The sequence below is a fragment of the Bos mutus genome, chromosome 4 (assembly GCF_027580195.1).
Source record: "Bos mutus isolate GX-2022 chromosome 4, NWIPB_WYAK_1.1, whole genome shotgun sequence".
Lineage (NCBI taxonomy): Eukaryota > Metazoa > Chordata > Mammalia > Artiodactyla > Bovidae > Bos > Bos mutus.
Window position 1 is genome coordinate 17,376,931 of NC_091620.1, and position 6,000 is coordinate 17,382,930.

At 47.3% G+C, this 6,000-nt stretch overlaps 1 protein-coding gene across 1 annotated transcript in view; it reads right to left on the reverse strand.

The window, feature by feature from the left end:
- The window catches only part of EZH2 (enhancer of zeste 2 polycomb repressive complex 2 subunit), a 57,140-nt gene extending 51,669 nt beyond the window's left edge, over positions 1 to 5,471 (reverse strand). Inside the window, exon 1 of the mRNA XM_070369082.1 lies at positions 5,327 to 5,471. The gene's annotated coding sequence lies outside the window, so the exon portion shown is untranslated. The remainder of the gene's footprint in view (positions 1 to 5,326) is intronic.
- Positions 5,472 to 6,000: the final 529 nt, after the last annotated feature.

A 6,000-nucleotide genomic window follows, 5' to 3' on the forward strand; every position in this document is an offset into this window, starting at 1 on the left:
GTTCTTTATTCAAAAAGATAAAAAGATTTGGGGAAACAGAACTATGAAGCTGCCTGAAAAATAGCAAAAGGCAGTAGAACAAAATGGTGAATACATTGTTCAAAAAAGTCCTTGATGAAAATGGAAAAATGTGTCTTTATTTTCACTCTTAAAGCTGAAGGAACTTTTTGGCCAAACCAATATATTCGCGTGAATACACTGGGAAGTTTGGGACGAATATACAGCAAACTGTTAAGGGAGACGGAATGGGGTTACAGGGGGTCAAGAAATGTTCACTTGATAAACATCTAAATTATGTATTTTAAATTGAATACATAAGGTCTGTTTTTTTAAACAGTAGACAATTAGAAGTAAACAGATAAATCATATGTGGCATTTTCTTTATATACAGATATTTAAGTTTGGGAAGTGTTTAGTTCCATGAACGAGAAAGTACATCTAGTCTTTAAAAAATAATACTGGCACAGTTACTAAGACTCACTTATTAAACAATTTGTGCCAGGTGTAGTTCTAAGGGCTTCACGTGTATTCATTTATTTAATCCTCTCCACAACCTTATGGAATGAATGCTTATCATTAAGACACCAATTTACAGACAGGGAACTTAGACTTCAAGGACAATGTGACAGGGCACCCAAGTTATATGGCTCCAAAGACCACAGTCAAAGCTCTCCTGTCCTCCCCACAGAGTGCACTCTATTAGAATTCTGGCTGAAAAAAAAATCCACAAAGACATCTTTTAGTTAGTCTGGGACATCAGATCCCATAAAACTACAATTCAGTTCAGTTCAGTCTGAACTACAATTTATCTACTTTTAAATATAATTTTCTGATTGATTCAAATAAACTCATTCTTCTTGGAAGCCATGATTGTCTTCAATCATCGAGAAGACAAGTAGATAACATGAAGCTGATAACAGGAGCCAAAGAGAATCTAAGTTTGGATCCTGCCTGCAAATTCCTAGCTGATAATCCTGGGCAAATTCTTAACCCTCTACACCAAAGCTTACTTATCTGTAAATGTTTGCAGAGTGTGCTGCTGTTGTTAAAGTTCTTTTAACTGTAAAATACACATAAAATTTACCATTTCAACCATTTTTAAGCACACAATTCAGCCGCATTAAACACATTCAAAACACTGACCTTCCATGTCCAGAGCTTTTTTCACCTTCCAAATAGCAGCTCTGTCCCAATTAAACACTAACTTCCCATTCCCCTCTCCCCTCAGCCTCTGATAACCCCTTGTTCTACCTTCTGTCTCTGTGAATTTGCCTGTTCTAGCTACCTCCTATAAATGGAATCATAGAATTGTTTCCTTGTGTGTCTGGCTTATTCTCCTTAGCACACCATTTGCAAGTTTCACCTGTTATTGTATGTGCCAGTATGTCATTCCTTCAATAGTTGAACACTCCATTGTATGTCATCGTATATATACAACATGTTTCCTTTATCTAAACCTCTGCTGATGAGCACAAGGTGGTTTTCACAAGAAATAAAAACAAAGCATCTGATGTGAATGTTACCACAATAAAAAACAAACCAAGCAAACGAATGAAGCATCTGGCAAACAGTAGGCTCTTTAATATTAATGTCTTTTTTTCACTTCATTTTGTCATATTTTTGCACCACATAGCGGTGCAATGGCAAGACAAAAACAGTGCAACCATCTTACAAATTTATCAGCTATGCCTTTTGAGATATTATTGGATTTACAACTACATTTATCATCTTAAAAGAATGATGAAGAGCATCCCAATAAATAATCTGTAATTACACTACTTTCTTCAGTTTTAGCTTCAAAACCTAGCTCAAGGTATTCCAATCAAGAACTTATTAATGGTAACTAAACCCCTTTTGATTAAAAGATGTATTCGTCCCCTAAATTTCGGTACAACTCGATCAATTTCAACACAAATTAAGCAGATACTATATGCCAGGTATATTCAGATGATCCATCAAGCTTCTCTCTGGCTGCCTGAAACACCAAATATGAAAACCAACGGTTACATCTAAAGTATATCCGATTTTCAGTATATTAGGGTGTTAATAATTAGGAGAAACCATGGAACTTGTACACCTTGATAATTATTTTTCATTGTAACCACTGCCACTCAGGGAGAAAAATACCTTCCAAAGCTCTTCACAACATGAATATACCCTGCTTGTTTTGCAAGTTGCTTTGTCAAAATATTTCCCTACATTTTCAGGATTTCCTTTATTCATTCAACTATTAATCCCTGCTCTCTAGCAACTCAGGTGCACAAAGAAAACTAAGACAGAGCCTCTGCCTCAAGGAACTTCAGAGTAAAAGGAGGGATGCACCAGCAAGAGATTTCAACTGGATACAGGCTACAGTAAAGGTACCAACGAAGCCCTTGAAGAGACATGGAAGGCCTCCAGCAGGTGAAGCTTTCTCTGACCTTAATAAGCTGTTCCTCTTCTGCTCTCCCCAAACTGCACACTTCACCTGCCCACGTAGAATTCATCATTCACAGAAAATGTTTTCTTCATTTGTATGGACATAGAGACTGCAAGGCAGATTCATAAATCATTTCCAACTGACTCCAGAATTCATTAGCTCATCATAGGATTTTTCCTTGCTGTTAGTTTTTAAAAAGCAGATCAACTTTCTTAATCACTTCTTTAGGCCAAGTCAGAAACTAATTCAGACTCCTGGAGCATGCCAGCTCAAAGGATGGAGGATATCCTGGAAAATCTCCATGTGACCTGGGGAAATCTGCCTACACATTTTTAGTGGTCAACACAAAGATAACCACTTTTACGTATGCATGTAAGGCAAAGCTGGTATAAACGAATTTGAGCTTTTTTCTTTGCCTAACTACACTAAATCAACAAGCGTGGTTTTTTTTATCACTGCTACTTAAACTAAATACACTCTCAATTCAAATACAAAAAATTTAAAACCAATTCCCCCCAAAACCTTTTCAAATAAAATCTTGTGGCAAGTACAGAGATAGTAATTATCAAATATAATGTACACAAGATGGGGAAAACTGGAATTTTGTGTCCTAAAAGATTCAAATTTTTGCCAAAATCTGCATAACTAGCTCACCTCATAACAATGGGCAAGATTACCAGCAGGACTTTTTGTAATCACCAACAACTAATACAAATGTAGACGATACTTCGGAACAGCACCTGGAGTGTCAGTTCAGTGATGTCAAACTGCAAAATGCGCAATGAAGACTCACACTGCATTTCTTTGTCTCCATTTTTTTGAAACCGTAAAATAGAAGGTTGCACATTAGATCAACAGATAAAACACTGCAAAGAAGAAGAGTGCCTAAGTGTTTCTAAATTTCGTTCCTTTGAATACATTCATTTTCCACAAAAATTAGTATTTAAGATGCCATTTTCCTAAGTGTTTCCGAGACTTTAAACATTACATTCTCTAACACACCTCCAAAAAGAGAATAATAGGATTCTTTATATCTAAGACTAGAACCCCATCTATTCCTAACTTTAGGGAATAGGAAAAGGAAATTATAATGTATCTTGAATACTTTCGTTTTCTTGCAAATAAAATGATCAATAGTTAGGATTACACACTTGCTCTACATTTTATCTCCAAACATAAAATATTTGCTAATGGTCATGAAAAGTAATAGAAAATAAACTCCACAACCAACCCCCCTAGCTCCCTAGTGATCTAAGAGTTAGGATCCCATCCGCTCGCTCTCAAACCCCCCTGGAAGTATAGACTACATTCACCTGTGTTAGCATTAGTGTTTTTTAAAAGCTTTTTTTAAACTGTTGTTTTAAATGTTGTTTTTGTGTGACACTGAAACGCCACAAAATTAAGCTGATAACGACCTTTAAAACCCAGCAAGCAAACCCTGCAGCATTTAAAACAATTTTAAATACCAAAGACATCTTTATTTCCAAATGAATTAAAATTTTACAGATCCTGTGCGACAAACAAAGAAGTTTAGCTTAACTGCGGACAGCACACGTTCGATTTCTTAGGCAACGAACATTTCTGCAGCCAGTCTTTTCTGACTCAACAAAGCTATTGTTCACGGAAAACAAGTCCAATTAATGAGAAATTGCTAACCATACCATCCAAACACACATATAGCATAAGCGTTTTCTTTGGACTAACTCTACCGTCTCTTCCCCGTTCATCCCCTAGGGATTTGGGGAACACTCTCTCCTCTAAATGACAGCTGATTTCGTTAGCACCTGTCGCCAGTCTCAGTTGCATCACACGAGTTGGCCAAAACAGCATGGACAGTTTTGATTTTTTTTTAAGATGATGATTCTTCAGAAAGTGGGGATTCACCAGGAGTGAGTTCACCAAGTTTTCCAAAATACCGCGCTTCTCGATCCCTCCCGTTCTTCACAAAGTGACCCTGAGGCACCGACTTTTGGGGGAGCGGAGATGGGGGTGGGGGACCCACAACGACGCGTGAACTCGACGGAAAGCCCTCCGTAACGAACCAAACCACGGAGGTGGGGGCGGGGGGAGAGAACAGCGCGACTCGTCCCTCAAACTTAACGGAGAGCTCCGCCGAGAAGACGGAGGCGGCCGGGGACCGCCTGGTCCGAGCGGGGCTCGGGGCCGCGCGGCTACGGGGCGGCTTTCCGCGGAAATGTCAGCAGGCGCGGCCGCCCGAGTCCGGTCTCCGCGCGCCGTCCCGGCCCCCGCGGCCCCGGGCCGAGCCTGCGCGCTCGCGGGGAGGGGGCGTGGGGCCGAGCCCGCCCGCCCGCTCCCCACGCCCCCTCTCCCGCCCGCTGTCAGGCCCCGGTGTCACTGCCCCTGACTCGCGCCGAGCTCCCCCGAGACACAGTCCGTCCTTTGTCTGTGAGTGCGCACTCGGCGCCGAGGTCCCATCAACTTGTGTGCGTCCCGTCCCACCCGGGCGCTCCCGCCGCCGCGCCACTCCACACAAAGGAGACCGGGGCTCCGGCGGCCGGCCCGCCCCGGGCACCCGAGCGCCCCTAGCCCGGCCCCGGTGACTCGGGAGGGGCGGGCGCGCGAGGGAACCCCCCCCCACCCCGACACACACACACACCCTCCGCTCGGCGCCCGCCCGGGCTCCCGCCTCAGGTTTCTCTGGCTCCCACACAGCCCGCCCGCGGGGGTCGCGCGGGTCGGCCCGGACCCACAGCCCCTTCCGAGGGGGGTGAGGGGAGGTCTCTTCTCACCCCCACGAGCCCCAGAGGCTCCCCGGGAAAGCCCGCTCAGGGGGGGATTATCCGGACAGGCTGAGCGGCAGCGGGGATGTCCCGCCGCCGCCGCCCCACGCCGAGCTCTGGAGCCCCGCCGGCCGGCCGGCCCGCCGGCCAGACAGCGGCGCGTTACCTGCGCCCCGCTCCCCAGCCCGCGCCGCTCCCGCGCGCCGCTCCCGCGCGCCACCGCCGCCGCCGCCGCCGCCGCCGGGGCTCCACCGCCTTCTGCGTCCCAGTGGGTGTCGGACGCTCCCGGACCGAGCGCCAAACCAGGCAGCCCAATCGCCATCGCTTTTATTTGGCCCCCTGTCCAACCAAGCGCCGCCCCGATTGGCGGGACGCGAGGCGGGCTCCCGTCCAATCACAGGGCCCGCCGGGCTCGGAGGCGCCGAGCCAGCCCCACGCAGAGGCGCCCGCGGGACTCGGCCGGGCCGGGCCGGCGGCGCGTGCGCGCGGGCGGGCAGGCGCTGAGGGACGCTGCCGCCTGAGTGGAAACGCTGCGCCGGCTCTTTGTTCTTTTCGCCGAACGCCCGGCGCCTCTCAGGAAGGCGGCGGGGCCGGCGTTCGGGGAAGAAGGGCCTCCGGAGCCCGAATCCCCAAATCGCGGGCGGGAAGGCGGGCTGGGCGGGGTGGCGGGAACCGGCCGGAGGGCGGGACGGCGCGCTCGCGGCGCTTGGCGGGAACCGCCGCTTCGGTGTTCCCGGGCCGGAGGGGCGGGGCGGGGCCAAAAGCCAAGTTTGAACCAGTTCAAAACTCGGGGGTGGTAACGGTTTCAACCGCCGCGCTCTTTTTCCCCGCGCGCGCAGC